The sequence below is a fragment of the Calonectris borealis genome, chromosome 3, assembly GCF_964195595.1.
Source record: "Calonectris borealis chromosome 3, bCalBor7.hap1.2, whole genome shotgun sequence".
NCBI lineage: Eukaryota > Metazoa > Chordata > Aves > Procellariiformes > Procellariidae > Calonectris > Calonectris borealis.
In genome coordinates, this window is record NC_134314.1 from 40,770,084 (window position 1) to 40,789,178 (window position 19,095).

The 19,095-nt window shown below is 44.4% G+C and overlaps 1 long non-coding RNA gene across 1 annotated transcript in view; it reads right to left on the minus strand.

Annotated features, from left to right (window-relative positions):
* The window catches only part of LOC142080284 (uncharacterized), a 116,495-nt gene extending 110,373 nt beyond the window's left edge, over positions 1-6,122 (minus strand). Inside the window, exon 1 of the long non-coding RNA XR_012672941.1 lies at positions 6,111-6,122. This is a non-coding gene — a long non-coding RNA (uncharacterized LOC142080284). The remainder of the gene's footprint in view (positions 1-6,110) is intronic.
* Positions 6,123-19,095: the final 12,973 nt, after the last annotated feature.

A 19,095-nucleotide genomic window follows, 5' to 3' on the forward strand; every position in this document is an offset into this window, starting at 1 on the left:
TGGTCCCCTCCAGATTTGTGAGATCCAAATTCCTTAGACCCAAGCCTCTTTCTGCTGTGGATGACAGGGAGCCCAGGTTACAGTGGCAGTTCAAGGGAGGAATATCTCACATACCGTATGGGGAAACACAGATAGCTTTCCGTGCTGTGGTGAGCCTCCTCTGTGCCTGGTAATTCTCTAGCTCTGTTCTAGCTCTGAATTTACTTCTTTGTTTTTTTCAAAATGTGGGTTATTTCAGGCCCCTCTGATCTTGCCTGAAGTCATGCCCATCCATGCTGTGTAGCTTCAGAAAGCTTGCCTGTTCTTTTCCCAGTTTTCACAGCTGGTTGAGTAAAGACACTGTATCTCCCTTTTTTGTTTTTCTTATACACTGGTATGTAGACTTTTCCCTTATCAGTTTTATCTTTTTCTTTCAAATCTTATTTTACTGCATCATACAGTCAATCATACATTAGATCATGTAGTTTTACACTGACCGCTCTGAAGGTGCAACAACGAAGGGTGCCTAGAGCCAGCCGCTCTTTGGCAGCCCCCATTGAAATGATGCAGGGGACAGACCCTTCTTGTCACCAGCACTGCTGGCCCTATGCAGCGCATGAAGGAGTCCCCACTGACATCAACAGTGAGTGCAGGGTAAAGCGTGGAGGATAATTTCTACACATTTCTCCTTGCCTTTGTTTATATGAACCTGCCCCGTGTAGCATCCTGGAGTGAAATCCCACAGCATCATCTTTGCCTATTCCTGGTGCCACTAGAGTAGCCACCTGCTTGGCCAGTCCCTCCCTACTTCTACTGGCAAGCGGGGTGCGTGGAGGAAGGGAGTTAACCCTGGGGGTGGTTGTCCCAGTGGCAGGGTGCCGTGTTTCCAGCTCCCTAAGGGCTCACGTGTTCGGGAGAGAGGGATGTGGCTGCCTTTCAGTGCATCCCAGCCATCAGCCTCTGAAAGGCCGTAACTTGGAGCAGTGCTCATTCAGTTCTGCTGTGATGGGGAGGCGGTGAGAAGTAGAGGAAAAATAGTGGCTACTCAGTCTTGAAAGATGGCCTCAGCTGTGATCAAGCGGTCCCTGAAGCCAGCCAAGTGGGAGGCACTCGCAAGGCCTGGAAAAGGGTGCACAGGGAGCTGCCCGTGCCCAAGCGATGGCGTGACAAGGGGCCATGGGGGCTGCAGGAATAGGCAGCCCCCTGGGAAGAAGATCCCTCCACATTGAACACGGGATGTTACTAATGGCTGGACCACAGATCCACTTGCCATGGAGATAACAGCATGAACTAATTAAAACATGGATGGAGAATAAGCGATACAAGTTCATAACCAATGGGAAAGTGGATGATATGTATTAGAGTACACACGTGAAGGAAGCTGAGCCTTATAGTCATTGGGCTTGAGCCTTAATATACCTTGGCCCTGCTGTGTCAGTAACCCGTTGGCACCTCCCACACAGATTAATGAAAGCTGCTCCTGGCCTCTTTCACCAGCTCGTTCTTGGTCTGACACCCTGACTTCATCTTCCAGGGTACAGTCAGCTTCAACTAGCTGAGACTTTTAATACTATGGTAGCTGAATCCACAAAAAACTCCCTTGTCTTTGATGGGACTCGGACAGTGTGGGATGCTTCACACAAGCTTCCTGGGTATCTGCAGGAAAGCCTCTGTGATCTCTTATGGCTGATGTCTCTCCCACGGTGTGTGCCTCACCCTGACCAGGGCACCCTGAAGCTGATGGGGAGAAAAATACTGCCGTGAACCACCTTTCTGGAGTGGACTGATCACCTTTCAGCAAGGAGATAGCAGGAACGTTGCAACATACACAGAGCAAATGGATGAATTTTATTGTTCCCAACACAAACATTCCTTTGAAAGTGCTCCTGCACATTTGCAGCATGGCAAAGCTGCAGGTGAAGTGAGTGCTAAATAAAATTAATGACTTTTCTCACACGGCCATGAGAAAAGGCGTGGTTATACTGAAGAAAGCAACACCATTGGCTACTGCAGAGGTGAAGGGCTGATTTATGCCCTCTCTCACGCTTACGTGGCCTCAGCAACAGCACTGGAGCTGCATAAACTGTGTTTGGCCACTCTCCGGTAGTTTATTAGTTGTGGGCATAATTAGTAATAATTCTTTGACAGTTTATCAAGAGGATAATGGTAAGAAAGGCATGAACAAGAGTCAGGGTTTATTTAAAAGGAAAAGGTTGTGTAACTGGCTTCTATAATGACAGATTAGTGGAAAAATTGTCTCTCTCTATGGAGACTTTGCATTTACCAGATGTTCTATATTTGAGACTCCTGCAGTTAGCTTTTGAAGAGGTAAATTAGACATAATAAGTTTCAGAGTTAATCATTACTGTTACATATTTGAAACACCACCTGGTATTTGCAGCATAATTAATGATGTTATGACTCTTGCACAGTGGTTTTAATAGTCTTCAGCAATGTCTATCATTTGAATTGGTTAGGAAAGATAATCTTATCTGCCCCCGTAAAACAAATGCTTTGGCTGTGCTTTTCATCATCCATTTATAAAATCTCTATGTTTTAAAATATCTTTGCAAGAGATCCACCAGGGTGAAGCTGAAAAAACGCTTCAAGAAATGGGAATTTGAAACTTTTCAACAGATCTAAGATGAACTCATTTTACTATCCATTGCAAGCAAACAAACCTCCTATCGACATCTCTTACCCAAAGTGTGTAATTCACAGTAATATAGCTCATGTTGTGTCCAACAGCAACTCAATATTTCCATGATGCTGCTCTATTCATAGTAAATAGGTAACTATGCAAATTGATGAACACTTATGTGTAATCAAGAAAGAAAAAGAGTGGGGAAATCAAAGTTTTCTTTTCTCATTTGCATGCTTAGGATATGCTTCTATGTGGTGATTTTTAACAGCTGTCTGCGTCAGCTTAAGCACACACCCAAGCCAGGTCTAAAATCTTCTTCAAATCTCACCTCGGGCAATTTTTGGGAAAAGAAATTAAAGTCACTGTAATGCTAAAAGCTCCACTAACCTGATCCAGAGAGAGACCTTAGCAGGAAGAAACTCTCCGGTATATATGGAAAGGGAAAATTATGTGGCTCATGAGCTTAACATCTGTTGCAGCACTGCTGAGCAAAATGCAGAGGTTGAGAAGAGCAGTGCGTGAGGGTAGCTTTCATTACGTGCTTCTGCTGGCCCTCCTAGCTCAGAGGCCTGAGGGGGGGTCATCAGTGAGTATATTTACTTTTGTATTCATGAGTTGTTTCACATTCAATGGGAGCTCTGAACATGTGCTGTATCCATAGAGCTCCACTGACGTCAATGGGGTAAACATACAGAAATCAGCCACACTAACATAATCCCTTTTGTACTGCTGTCATTAGTCAAGAACAAAAGCTCGAGAAGACAGACCCTGAGCTGTCAAGTATGATTACTGCAGCTAAAAACTAAACAAGTAAATTTTGCAGCATCCAAAAAAGTCACCTGCTGAGCAACATGGAAGCATAGGTTCGCAGCAGTCGCCTCTCGGCTGCTCTGAGTTGTGTGTGCAGTGGGTAGGTATGGCACGCTTACCCCGTGGGTTCGGGCTGGTGGGTGCTCGAGATAGGTGTCCGTGTACTTCTGGGGATAAACAGATAACCATGCTTACCCATGAGAATGAACCTGAAAGGGACTCAAGGGGAGCAGAGTTTACCGATAATCCTGAGAGAGGGCTGAGATGCAGTGGGGGGATCCTACAAGCCAGAGGGATGCACAATATGTCTCATCTTCTACCTGGAGCTGACTATAGCCTTTTCCTTAAGCTTTAACCCCTGCACCTTCAGGCGAACACAAATACAAAGACAGCATGTGACAGCACGCCTGGGATGGGCCACCTCAATCCAGCTAGGATTTTTTCCCATAGAAATTGTGCCTCTGAAGCTCTGTGTCTTATCCCACATCTCAGTGAGCTCCATATTCGCAGCAGCTCAGCAAAAGCAGTGTTGTCATAGGTGTTTCATTGGAAATTACTCACCCTGCTCACACTCGAGGGCACTTAACAGATTTTTTGAAAGCTCTCCCCTCTAGACATGCAAGTCTGAGCTACTTTTCTAGATTCTTTGCAGTTCATGGGGTGAAACTGGCACACATAGGGGTGACTCACTACCCTGCTGGGTATATTCACCGGGATGGGCCAAACTCTGTTTGCTGACATTTGAGTCAGCAAATGCAAGAATTTCAGTTGCAGCATGCACGCTTGGTCTGATGATCCCCAGCCTTTGGACTTGCTTAGGTGTCTTTCCTAAGGCTGTGTTTAAGCTGTCTGCTGCCTCACACTATTTCCATGTTCATTTACACAGTAGGAGAAAATGAGAAGGGAAGTCACAGGGTAAATTCTATAGTTTTCTACCTGAAATTCTCCTCATTATCAGGATCTGTTCCTTGGCCAGAAAAATTGTTCACCAAGTCCTTTCCACTTGCACAATTCAATGCACACTCTAAGTCCAGAGCTTTTGCAGCAGATCCTCTTCATTAATAATATATATACAGCCTCAGCATCACTAGGAGTGGAATCTAGCTAGAGGCATCCCAAATTCTTACTTTCATGAAACAGCTGTCCTTGATGGAAGCTCATTCTGCCTATCTGTGTACCTCTGGCATTCATTTTTTAATGGCTTCACATATTCTTTCATTAAGTAATACAGGCCACAAGGGTTAGTCTTGGGCCCTAGCTTCCATAATTTCTTGTATACGTATTTCAAAATATAAGTGTTATTTATATATATACATATATACTATATATACTCTATATACACACACACACTATATATATATATATATATAATAATTTCAGTGTATAAATATAAGGGACCAGCTGTATCAGCTGAATGTTCACAAGTCCATGGAGCTTGATGGATTTCATCCCAGAGTACTGAAGGAGCTAGTGGACGTTATGGCAGGACCCCTCTCGATCATCTACCAAATGTCTTGGGAGTCTGGGGATGGAAGCTAGCCAATGTTATTCCAGTTTACAAGAAGGGCATGAGGGAAGACCCAGGAAACTACTGACCTGTTAGTCTGACCTCAGTTCCTGAAAAAATTATGGAGAAGATCATACTGGGTGCTATTGAAAGGCATTTAACAATGCCTTTCACCAGAACAATGCAATCACCAGTCAACATGGGTTCACAAAGGGACAGTCCTGTTTAACTGATTTGATATCCTTCTACGATAAGGTCACCCACCAGCGAATGAAGGGAAGGTGGTGAATGTAAGGTGGTGAATCCTGTTTTTCTGGATTTTAGTAAGTCTTTTGATACTGTCCCTCACAGCATCCTTCTGGACAAGTTGTCCAGCTGTGGGATAAGCAGGTACATGGTGCACTGGGTGAAGAACTGGATGAATGGCAGAACTCAAAGGGTTGTAGTGAATGGGGCTATCTCTGGCTGGTGACCAGCCACCAGCGGTGTTCCACAGGGTTTAATTCTAGGGCCAGTTCTGTTTAATATTTTTATCAACGACCTGGATGCAGGAGGTGAATGCACCATTAGCAAGTTTGCTGACAATACCAAACTGGGAGGTGCTGTTGACTCTCTTGAGGGACAAGAGATGGCTCAAAGCTGCATCAGGGGAGGTTCAGATTTGACATTAGGAAACATTTCTTTACCGAGAGGGTGGTCAAACATTGGAACAGGCTTCCTAGAGAGATGGTCGATGCCCCATGCCTGTCAGTGTTTAAGAGGCATTTGGGTAATGCCCTTAATAATATGATTTAACTTTTGATCAGCCCTGAAGTGTCCAGACCAGGCAGTTGGACTAGATGATCGTTGTATGTCCCTTCCACTGAACTATTCTATTCTATTCTATTCTATTCTATTCTATTCTATTCTATTCTATTCTATTCTATTCTATGCCGTTCTGCTCCATTCCATTCCATTCCATTCCATTCCATTCCATTCCATTCTATTCATTAGTAATATTTTGGAGGAGTTGTAATGTTTGGAAGAGCTCTGCTCTACAGAGCATGACCTTAGCAACAAAACCACACAAATTTGGCAAGAGACCTGACTATGCTTTGTTTTATTTACCTGCTCTCACAGATAGCAAAGTTGTCAGGAACAGAGCTTTTAGCCATGCAGCTGCTTCCCCACTGTCCGCCACGGTGTAAAGCTTGGTGAAGAAAGAGTAACTGTGCTTCCTCTGCAGGGACCTCTGCTGAGCGACTGCTCTGATGTCTTTATTTCTCCTTTCAGATCTGTATTGTTGAGAAGGCTTATTACTTATTTTTATAAATTACTGGTGTGATTCTCTGCTCTAAAAATTGGACTCTCAACACAAGTCAAGTGAAATACCATCAAGCCCGTCACCACTTGTAGATGAGGCCATTTGCTTGTGGAGGATTTGAAGGGCACCCTGGTTGCACGCTTCCCTGGCCGCTGCTTCTGTGACACCGGCGGGTATCCTGGGGTGCTGGAGGCAACTCAGGTCATCCCCCTTTCTATAGGGAATATACCTTATGGATCCGAAGGGAGACTTTAAGTCTTAAGGACTATTAACTTCTTCACACCCTCTCCAGCTTCTCATGGTCTCACATGCATGCACATGCCAGCTTTTATATTCAGTCCCACCAGTCACCTGAGGATGCAGTTATGCCAGTTCTGCCCACCTTAACTTAGTTGCTGTAGGGAAGAGCTGAAGATGTGAATAAGAGCACAAAATTCCCCCAAAATCTTACCTAGCTGTCCAAAACAGCAGAGGCAAAACCCCCTCAGTTTCAGATGGGTTTCTCTAAACTCTGGCCCCCAGGACAAGAGTAGTTCAAGCAAAGCTGCTAGAAAAGGACTTTGCTGCACTAACCTATATGGGAAGCAATTTTCATCAATAAAAGAGTAAACCAAATGGGGTGCGGCTGAAGGAATTTAATTTTGTGGCTATGCTCTCATCAAACTTCTTCCAGTGGATGGATAACTTTTATGTTATAACTGTAGACTCTAATGAGGGACTCCCGCACACTATGTCTTCCTTTGAGGCTGCCTTTCTTATTTCTTAGCATAATTTGTGTTTCTCCTGTCCCCACACTTGTTTTCAGGCTGGTATCATATTGACGTTTCCATGGGATGCAGCACACCCTTCCTCCTTTCCTCTTCTTTATTTTTCATATTTTATTTTGACCACTTGCCTCTGAATTCTTCTGTTCCAAATTTACAAGTTGGAACAACTTCTCTCACCCTTACACTCATTTTCTCCTCACAAACTGTTTAAATCTGGAATAAGACCATGGGATTCCCTGGTGTTGCTGCCTGTTATAGCTGGGAAAAAGGTAAATGCTATGAATTAGTCTTGGATATTCTTCGGGAAATATAAAAAAAAATTACGAGTTCGTATCCTAGCAGGCAATATATTTTTCTGGTTTTGTTCTAGTGTTTCACCTTAGATTCATAAGTTGAATACAACATTTACAAAAATCTATCCAGACTGCAAGAGGTGCTGGAAAAGGAGGGAAAAGTTATTACAAAAAATTATTTTTACAGACAGCCTGTTATGGGGCTGCGTTTCACACTTCTTTCCTGTGGGCAGTTAAAAAAAGCCACAGAAAAACTAGTATGGAGGTGTTGCTCTGTAGTGAAAGCTTTGCTGCCCTTTGTTTAGAGGAATTAAAGGCAGATATTTGAACTGATGCTACTCTGATCTGCAGACACCAACACGACACTTCACTCCCCCTGCGCTCACCCCCTGTGCACCCCTCGCAGCCAGCCTTGTCCCTGGCAGAGGGGCTGGCGCAGGCAGCCGGGCGAAGGCAGGAGGAGGAGGAGGAGACGTTAAGGGTGCACAGTAAAGCAGGTAGGAGTGTGTTGACAGCAAGGCAAAAGTAAAGGGAGACAGTAAAATGAAACACAGGAATGGGATGGGGAAGCCCAGTGGAGCTCTCATCCTCCTCTTGCCAAGAGCTACAAGCTTAAATGTTAGCTGTCATAAAACGCCACATAAAACTGAGCCTCTGGGTTTGCTCCTGTAGCTATTGCTGAAAGAGCAATACAACCATTTAAATAGGGATCTGATGCACGTGCTCAAGCAGTGACAAATCGGATCTACAGTTTCATGAGCTGCAGTGTGAAATGTAAAGGGTGTCAGTCTGCAGACCTGGGGGCACAAGCAGTCTGACAGCTACATTGGGAAGTAGCTTTTGTGCTCACCCCTCCATGGTGCTATTGCACTGCAGCACAATTATGGCCACCAACTACTGCCCCATCTGGGCCTCCCGTGTTAGGAACAGCCCAAACACCCTGTGCCTCATGACTCACACCTCCTGGAGGAGAGGACACATGATGCTGTGCTGGGAAGGGGAGGAAATGGGCAAGTTAAGGCCAAGGATAGCTTTTGCAAAGACAGGGTATCACATAGCTCCTTCCCCCTGCCGTGGCCAGACTCCCTGGGACATTTGCAAAACACCCGCACATCCCTGGTCGGGCTGCCAAGGAGCACAGGGGACATGGGGACAAGCGGCTGCCGGGGGCCCCGTGGGTGCTGCAGCAGCCTCTGCCCTATCTGAGTAACCAGCCAGCAGCCCTTTGGCAGCGCTGCCAGGCAGGCACAGCGAGTGGGCACAGCTCTGAAAGGTCGCCCTTCCAGAGCTCTGGAGCTTTGATTTGAGTAAAAAGATGCTCCCAGAACTGCTGTGACTTGAATTATGTGGAAAAAGGAAATTTCACTGGGACGTCATAAGGGTGAATTTGGCAAGTGCTGCATGAAACGGCATCTGTGCAGCTTGGCCAAATAGCTTCTCACTGTCAGCAAGTGCAAGAGCAGCTGGGCTGAGGCAGTGGAGGTGAAGTGCAATATTTCACTTCAACACTGCATCAAGCCGAGCTCCCATGTACAGGCTTGGGGCTACCCAGTGCTCTGTTTAGACAAAAACTGCTCCAAAGGTGCTGGGGAGGAGAGGAGCTGCCCGGGAGCCATTCACTCTGCACCGGCTCTGGCAGATTAGCCTGGGTAATGACCACTCTTTGCTCTCTGCCTCCGCTGAGCCCTGCTTAGCTCCCACGCCCTTTCCTCTCTGCCAAATACACCCTTTGCCTTTAGCTGAAGCCAGAAGATACCTCAGCCCAATGTCCAAATTTAAGTGGCGAATGCTCTTTTGCACAGTTTATGCTGGTGAGGGAGTTATTTTCGCAGTGGAGTTTATAGTGGTTAGAGGAACGACATAAGCTCTCCTGGCAAACTGCCGTAAAGAAGATTGCTGTGTCTCTCCAAGGCCATCTCCTGGCATGGCTCTGTCAGCTGAACATGCAATTTCTTTAACCCTCAGGCTGACATAATTACGCATGCAATACTCCTTAAACGTGAACTAAGGCAGCGCGTATTCAAGGTGTCCCTGTGCCACCCCGCTCGGCCAGTGTCTGTCACAAACTCTTACCTGTTAGTTACTTGGCAAAAAGAGTTGGAAAAGCCAAATTTGTGCAGGAAATAACTCTGCAAATGAAGCCTGAGCAGGAGGAGATAGAGAGCCAGGATCGCAAGAAAGAAGTTGTTATGTGGCTAATTTGGTGGCTGCTAAACTATATGGATCAGAGGAGGCAGAAATGCAACTGCAGCAGTGAGGGGAACAACACAAAAGGTGTCTGGGGATGTGTGCTTGTTTAAATCCACAGATTATGGGACTTTGTGTCTAAAACCAGCAAGGATCAACTGGTTTACCACAGAGCAAAGATCTGACAAGTGTAGCAAATTCAGGATTTTCAAATAGGGCAAAACTTAGTTTGCAGATTTGCTAAGTCTTGTATCATATCAGAGCAAGTTTAACTCTTTGCAGTCATGCTTCTCATTCAAAGAACACCCTCTGTTTATCTACACCAAGGGCTTTCATGGGATAAATTATTTTCACAAGTCTGCTAAATGTCCTGTGCACACAAGGGCATTTGGACATTTGTTCTCTCTTCTAGCCACGGACCTCTAAATATGACACCTAAATTTCTGATCTTCTCATATCCCTAGAATTTTATCTGTTCCGGATTTCCCCTCCTTCACAACAGTGCAAAACTGTTCCACAGAGTTCCACAATTCAGTTAAATATTGCATAAAAAAGCACTTCCATTTGTTTGCTTCAAACCTGCTGCCCAGTAATCTTATCAGATGTCCACAGTCCTTGTATTTTGAGAAAAATCAATTGGTTTTCCCTATTAATTTTCACTGGAGCACCAGTTCTTATGTATGCTTCTAGCAGAGTCCCACGTCTAATCTTTTTTTCCCATGCTGGAGAATCTAAAACCACATTTTTGTGCTCTCAAAAGAAGCAGTTCCATATCTCTTATCTCCGTAGTTTTCAAATTTATTGTATTTTTAAGCTGGGATGACTGCCACTGCAAGCAATATTGAAGATGCATTTATGTGCTTTTATATGGCTGCATAATGATGTTTCCCATTTTGCTCTCTCTTCCCGAGATGCAGAAAAGCGTTTGCATGCCCAAACACTTGTCTACTCTTTCTAGCTATGCTACCTAGACTAATAAAAGGTATAAAATCCAAATATACAAACATTTTGTACTCTACTGCAGCAGTCATCCTTCTGACCACATGCCTAATAGTCTACTTGCCTTTCTGAGCGTCTCCGAGCACTGAATGATATTTTCAGGCAACCAGTCACATTGACATCAAGAGCTCTTCCCTGGCTCATAAGGGATAAATCAGAGGCTGTGGATGGGTATGCGTGGCCAAGATCATTTTCTCCTTGTGCTTGACTATGCTTTTATTTGCACTCAATTTCACCTGCAAGCTTATTGCCCACTTATTTAGTGTTCTGGTGACAATTTTTGCAGTCAGCTTTAGATTTGACTATCCTGATTTATTTCGTATTATCTTCAGGCTGTGTAGCACATATTGCTACTTACCTCTTTTCCATCAGTACATTGAATCGTGTGTCACACTCATACAAAATGGCCTATGTATGTACATATAGGATGTATTGAATTGTCCTAGTACAGAACCTCATGCAACCTGCCAGCAACCTGAACTTTAATGCCTAATCTTTGGCTTCTTGCTATTAGCCTGAGAAAGAACTTCCCTTCTACCCATGGCATCCCAATTTCTTTAAGAGCTATTGGTAGGAACTTTTGTGCTAAATATCAGCGGGATCACCTTTTCACAATGATGTGCTTGACTCCTGCAAAAGTGCTCTAATAACAACTCGAGAGACCAGTGTTGTATGGGAGAGGCAAGAGAAGGGTATATGCTCAACGTGACAGCTAGCAAAACTGAGGAATGGTGGTTGACAAAATGGCAAAAATACTAGAATTACTCTAAGCAGAGAAGACCACTGAAATAATGCAAGAATATATTAAATAAATTTTATTAGAGAAAACACCGAGATTGCCATCTTCAGTTTGTACAAAATCTATGATTCATGGGGAGGAGAATAGGGAACAGAAGAAATGAAAAGGATTAGCAAGAAAACAGAGTCCTAAAGAATTAACAAGAAAGCTGAGATGGTTGAAGGATGCATAAACATTTGGAGACCAGTATCTGAGGGCCAAGTTCTGCTGTTCTCATAGGGACTCATGCAAAGTAACTTCCACTCACTGTACAGCCCGGTTGGACAACTCAGATAACTTGAATGTTATGACATGAGACTGACATGAGCTGATGAGTTGCAAAACCCAAGGCTGTGTAAGGGTATATTCCTGCACAAGTACCCACAAAGGATTCAGTCCTTCTAGCATGAGTGGAACTGTCTGCGATTAAAATTGTGTGTACACCCAAATGTGTTGCTGGTACTTACACATTTGAAATCTGGGCTGTGAAAACATCCCCTATAACTTCCTCCTATGAAACAGAAGGGTTGAAAACAGAAGGGTTGAATGGGAGCGGCTGTCTTTCACAGCCAGAGGAGCAGTTACCTCCTCCATACTGGATCCGGGAAATGAGGCAGATTTATGCAGCTGCCACCACATCAGAGCCTTATATATTGCTGGTTGCAAGGCATTTGCATGGTGGGCAACGGCACGTTGGCTAAAGTGATGGGAAGGTTCAACACAGCCAGACTAATGATAGGTAGTAAAAATTCGGGCAGCTGAAGACGATTATTGCATTTTAGATAGGCTTTGAGAAATTAAATGAGTTCAATGGCTGTTCTACCATTTGGAAAGCCGTAACACATTACTGGATGCACTGGAAGTAACGTTTCGGAGTCTAAAAATAGGCTGCGTATACCACTCCTTCTGCTTCCCCTGGAGTGCTGAGAACATTCAGTACTTATTAAAGAAGGCATTAAAAATAAGTTGAGATTTGCATATTCCTTTCTATGATTTCCCTTTTGAAAAATACCAGAATAACCGTTTATAGCTGTTCTTCTTGTGAGGAATCAGACAACAGCAGAAAATAAAAAGGAGGAGGTATACCCCTCGCTTGGCCACAGGACCTACTGCTGCAGTGGGGTCTGGCGGTTCATTTTCTGCCCCTGGCCATGAAACCTCATTCTCAGCCTGACCTTTTCTCAGCAGCTTTCCTACTACAAACCTAGGAACTGGCAAGCCCTTGAGGCCATGACTTGGGGAAGAGAAACAGGAGAAATCCTGTGTTCCAGGCAAAAGGCGAAAAAGACAATTATTGGGTGATATTTCTGTAAGTCACAAGAAAGTAAGTCCCAAGGACTTTCTTCTGGATTGTGCTGCAGAGGATCTAAACCGCACCTGCACCAGCCGGCCCAGAGATACTGGTCACTACAGCAAACAAGATTCACGAAAACACATAACCAATATCCACTGCATCTGCATGTTATCTAAAGTCTCATGGCTTATGTTTGCCTTGTGTGTTCCTCCATCCAGTGTGGTGCCATGCAGAGAAGATCCGAGGACACGCATAAGACTTCCCACAAAGAATTTAACACAGATGAGAAGAGCAAGTCTTTCATGAATTTGGACTTTCAACTCCTGGAAAATGTCTTTGCATTTTACAGCAACAGCTTGCAATCTGTGTTTCGATGGATTTATATTTGTGGAGGTGAGTGCCATTATTTTTGCTCTGCAAATATTTTGTTGGTATGCAAAGGGTCCTGTTGAAGTTGAGTTCCCAATCAGACCTGAGGCTGGACGAGGGCTGACAGAGCAGCTTTGACTTCATGCAGGCTGCGTGCTCCATGACCTCTAAGGAGCATTTTGGGTTGCAAGGGATGCAACCATGTCTCATCAAAGTGCTGATACTGGGGTTGTTAATGGAGCTGGCCTGGCTGCAACGTGTGTACCACCGGGGCCCAAGTGAAGCAACAGTGGAGGATGAAAGGAGTGGAGGTTTTAACAAGGAAACTGCTACTGATTCCTTCCCCCTTGTGGGCCTTTTTTTGAATCAAAAATGAACTTCTCACACAATATGGGCCTGCTAACTCTTTTAGCATGCACAGCGAGTTTGTAGAAACACATAGCTTGTATGCAAAAAATCCTGCATTGGGATATTTCCACAGGCTCATACTTGTATTTCTTAGCTATAAAGCCACCGTTCTATTTTAAAGAGTGCCACTGAATGTAAGGGAAATGGAATTCACAAAACAGGAGAAAGATCAGTGAAAAATAAATTACCCACAAGTTGTATTTAGTTTTGGGGGCACTCGAGTGTGGAGTTTCGTATCCTGGAATATTTCTATTTTTATATTCAAGGACAGGATAAAATGAAGTTGATGAAAAGCCCCGGATTCCCCAGCGAGTGCCCTTGCCTACATGCTCACCACTCCCACAGTCCTTGCCCAGCAGCTTCTAGGTTCACCCAGTCTCTCGCGTTTAGGGCATTTTCTTGGTAGGTAGAAATGGGTATTTGAACCACCTCTGCCTAAAGCTGATTTCATTCCCAGGTGAGGGTGCCAGGATATTACCATTATCCTCCTTTAACCACCTTTCATAAGAAGACTGAGCATCCTTGCACTTACCCAAGCTAGAGAGCCAAAGAACAAAACAGAGGGATTTAAGCCTCCTCTGGGAACCAGGCAACGAAATTTAAGCCTGTGCCTCTGAAGTTCTTCACCACAGCTAGATATTAGCAGCTAGGTTTTTCATTTTAAAAGTCAAATGCTTTCAAATCTCCTATAGCCTCTGCTTTCATAGCTTTTTAAAATTAAATCAATAACTAAACTGAAAGAGAGGCAGAAAATACTAAATGTCCTGCATCTAGTAAAACTGTGCCAGTTTTAAGTAAATCAGCAGCATTTCCCTGCAGAGCCTCTTTTTACTTCATCCTATATAAAATTCTGAACAACATAAAAATTCTCCTGATATTACAAGGTCTTTTGGCTTTTGCAAAGGATTTTCAGGCAAGCTGTTAAACAATGATGTTTTCCTTTGTAATTGGTACTAAAAAATCTTTGCCTCTATTTGTGTATCAGAGGTAGACGGGAAAGAAAACTTCTAGATCCAAAATTACAAGGAGCCTGGCAGTATGGATTGAAACTGCAATGCTGACATAGCAGTGTCGCATTTGGGACTGATGGCAGACTTCACTAAAACATCTCTCCAAAGCCAGTGAATTTTCAGGGTATAGGGGAAAGGGATTACTAAAATTGGAGTAAAACTTTCCATCTCTCCCTGACACATATATAATAGCTATGCTGGTACTCTCTTAGCAGCTACTAGTAAATATAATGGGTAAAAGATCAATGTATGTGTGATATGAGGAATATATACTTACTTACCTAGACTTCCTATTTTTGGCATAAAAACTTTGCTTGCTGTGTCAAAAGTCGCTTGATGTTTGAGTGATAACTCCCTTAAGGGCTATTACTGTGTATCTTGTAAAACCCATATATGTGTGCGTCATGGAAAGATTTGTAAGGTGTGTCCATAAAAGAAAATGTTATTTCCTTTCTGAAAGGTTTCAAGGCTGCAGAAAAACACTATCTATGCCATGATTTACATCAGTGGTTTCTAAACTAGTTGGGCCTGTGGACCGCTGCCAGCCTGTAACGTCTCTCCCAGATGACCACGCATAGCCCTCACTGTGCTGTGTAATCGAAAACACCGTTGACGTGGTTTCCAGCGCTCTCTGTGTGCTACTCACTGCACCTTGGAGGGTCACTGCTGAAAGCCACCGCCATAACGCCGGTGGCCTACATAATGCCTATTGAGCTGTTTTGAAATCTTGAAAATCACGGTCCCTGTTCTTCGTTTGGCACCCAGTCCCGTAAAGGTCCCCGCTGTAAGCAGCCCCTCTGGTAAGGAAGCTTACAGCGCAGGAAGCCAAGAACATGCCATTGCAGTTTGTTAGAGTAACAGGATCAGAATGTGTTTTTCTTTTCTGTGTTGGAGAAATACAAAGCAGTCTCTGAATTATGCGTGCCTACAGTAATACTTGCATTGAAATAAAGCACTGGGCCCAGTGCAAGTGCTCCACCTGAATTAATTTTTAAATTCAGAGCTTTTTCTTACTGTGTCTTTCTGTTTGGTCGACTGTGGTTTTAAAATTGGGCCAAGCACACGCAACAGTGAAAATCATTTTACTAGTGTGCTATTTGCATAATGCCATGCTATTAGCTTAAAATCCTGCCTACTTAGAAATAGGTGAACACTTTCTCCTAGGCAATTCAGAATTCCTGGATTACTTCAGCTGCCACAAACCCTGACAGCAAACGTGCAGAAACTGCCTGACAGTCCCTGCTGCAAAACTGCAGGAGACGACGCTGCAGGAGACATCAGCTGCAGGGGGTAATGGCTGCAGGGTGACCCTTCCCTCTCCTCTCCACATGTCCAGCCAGCCTGACGCTCTTGCTTTAATCTAACGGCACCACTCCGAGCACACATCATGCCTTGGGATGAGCCAAAATCTGAGCAGAAGTGCAGCAAAGAATAATTCGTAGGATGGCCCTGCCAAAGCCCTGTCCCTGCCCCTGCCCACATCCGTCCCCCAGCCCAGCTATTGCACCCGTAGGATGCTGCAGCCCCAGGACGAGGCCAGGCTGGATGGCACCAGCAGCTGCTGAGGCAGGAGGATGAGCATGCCTGTGGCACAACACGCTATCTCTGCATGGCGAATGTGTCCCCATGGAGACACACAACATTTCCTTCAAATTTGGGGTCTTTCTCAGTGCTGAGACCATCGTCGCCGTTCCTCTCGCGGGACGTGGCTCTCTGGTCTCACAGCAACTTTGGTGCCACCATCGTTGCTGGCCTCTGGTCCCTTACCGCGGTGGCCGCAGAGGCCCCGCCAGTTGTAGCTGTACCCCATATCTCCCCGCAGCCTCCGGGGAGGAGGCTGGAGAGGCCGTCACCCCCACACCAATGCTGCTAGCCTTAAAGGGAGCACCCGGAGTGGGGATGGGGATGCATAAAGCACAGGGGCTGCAAGTACCACCCTGCAAACACCGGGAAAAGGCAAGCGTGGGCTCCCTCTGACATCTGGGTGTTTGCTGTCTGCGTGTGATTCCCATTGCTGTTGCGTTCAGGGGACTCGCTGCAAGTGTTGTGCGAATGTTAATTAAACTGATACTAGATTTTATGTGTCTAGCTGATAAGGCAGACTGGCGGTGCTCTAAATTTAGACTCGTCGGGAGCTGTTTGAGAAGACAAACACGGACAGTGCTGCACTGACGGATCTTGCAGCGGCACCTGCACTCTCGAAATGGTGTCGGTCCGTGGTTAATGGGCTGAGTAAATAATGCGGGACAGCCCTGCTAACGGCAGCAGTGTTGTTATATGTCAATAGTATCAAGCAGTCAAGCCTTGAGCAGGTAACGCTCCTGTCACCCGCGTGTGGACTGTGTTCAGAAAAGGGAGATGCGGGAGACCATGCTGCTTTAAATAGGTAAACAATATAAAGGTAGAAGCCTCACCCTAAACAAACAAACAAAAAAACCCCACATCAATTGAAAATCTCAGCTTTTGACTGAGATTGACTTTTTGACTGTGTTTTTCACTGAGATTGACTGATTTTGACTTTTTTCCTGGACAGTTGTGTCATTACTTTAAAATATGACCTGGGGTTTTTTTGTATCTTGTTTTTTTCTGATGTTGTACCCCCACCTTTGTGCTTGCATCGGTTTTGTGGAGCACCTGAGGCTGGGTGCCTTGGGTGGCTTTTGCAGACTGAATTTACTTAATGTGCCCTGGCCAGAGCACCCAGGCTGTTCCCTCTCCTCGAACAGGAGGGAGGGATGTGGAAATACAAGCAAATAAAACAAAGGAAAAGCAGTAGGAAGACAGAAGGACATGGAAGTTGTGATAGGATCTTTAATATGCAGAGGGCCCGTGCGTAGTCCTTTGTGTGCTTTACTGGAAAGTCGAGTAGCTTGAAGTTTCTAGAGAAAGTCAGCAGGTAAGACTGATAAATGTAGTCGTTGGTCCTTCTAAATCTGGACTTTGGCTCTCAATGATATGAAGTTTCTGTAGGATTTGGGTATCCAGCCCCTTTTTCTCTTTTTTGGTGCCCCTTTCTCTTTGTTCTCAGAAGGACAGTATTTGTATCTGCAGACTTGTACCAGTACTTCTTTAAGACAGTACCAAAATCCTGACCTTTCGCATTACCTACACTTTCCCTTCAGTTCAAAAATGACCTATTGTTTGGATGGGAAAGGTTATTTTTTAATCTGATCTATGTATAGCACTATGCTAATCTGTTACAAACTGAGTTTTTCATATATTTTCACATTTCAGAACTTCTACTAAAGCCTGTAATTATTACAGCTCTAATTATTTTGTCATTTAAATGCTTTTATTTCTATTTCAGCATAATTGGCTACTTGATTTTAAATACTTGTTTTATGACAGTGTCTTCCTTGATAGGGTCCTCTGACCCTCTACCAAGAAAAAGATGTTTTTCCCTTCCTCATTACTGCAATTACATCGGGAAACAATAGCCCGCTGAATGATATAAATATCAGTGAATATTGTTCTCTAGAAAACCATTTGTCCCTTTTCCATCCCCAGGCAAAAGTTAGTAGTTTGCTTGAAGGGATTTGAATTTTACATCAGTGAAAAGCCTCCGTGCCAAATCATTCTGATGTGCAGGACTTGCTAACCCGCTCTCGCTGGAGGACCGAACTGCTGTCAGATCACGATATTGGGACATCTGTGCAGGTCACGGCATAGGGACATCCATGCAGATCATGATGACATGGAGATATCTGTGTGGATCATGAAATAGGGACAACCATGCCGCCAAGTCCATTTACAGCAGCTGAGGATCTGACCCACACTCAAGCGCATCAGTAGTGACGGGTCAACAAAGGACCTGGGTTTTGTGAACTGTATATTTACTGACTGGAAAGCCATTTAACTTCTCAGGCAATTATTTTTCTGTTTGTTTTAAAACAGCCTGTGGGAAATAGTAAAGGTTTGGAGCATTGGACAAAGGGTTGGTAAACAGCCTGTGTGGCTGACAGCTTTACCTGCACGGGACCTGCAGTGTTTCTCACCCTCTTGTTCTTCATTGGAAAGGATCAAATCCTGACCCACTGGTTCTAGGATATTTCCCTGGAGTCTGCGAGAAAGGAAAGGACAGTGAGCAATTTAGGGAAAAAATTGTCTGAAAAAGCAGTGTAAGCCCTTTCCTCAGAGCCTTCTCCCACTGTGGCTGACAGAAGCACATTTTCAGAGCGAGTAGACAGGATTCATTGCGCCATCTCATCATAAAGTAAACATTAAAATTGCACCCTGAAATTGCCTATTTCTTTTCAGTGATTATAAACAGCAGCATACAGTTACTAGCACTAAGTCAGACCTCTTCACTGTAGACATTTCATGTTAGATCGTGAGAATCCCCCCTTGCTATGGGCAGGTTGCCCTGTGATGGGCATCCGAGTGAGGATTGTCGCTATGTTTTTCCCCTTCTCCCAAGGACCCCAGTATCTTCAGGTCAGCTGGACCAGATTGTGATGTAACACTGTTTTGTTTTATAATGCTGGCTGTTATATACGTTATTCATGGGAGCAGTAACATACAGTGCATGATTTAAAGGTGGTAATTGCTCATCTCTATATTCTAGGGAATCACCCTGTTATTTAAAATACTCTGAAGCTCCCAAGCAAAATGTATTTTCTCTCTCAGCTGGAAACAGATTTGGCTGATAAATGTATAATTACCGTAGCATGCCAAAACATGCTTTAGCTGACAGGAATATTGTGATAACAGAAGCAGAAATTCAACACTATATCTTAAATATAGGGCA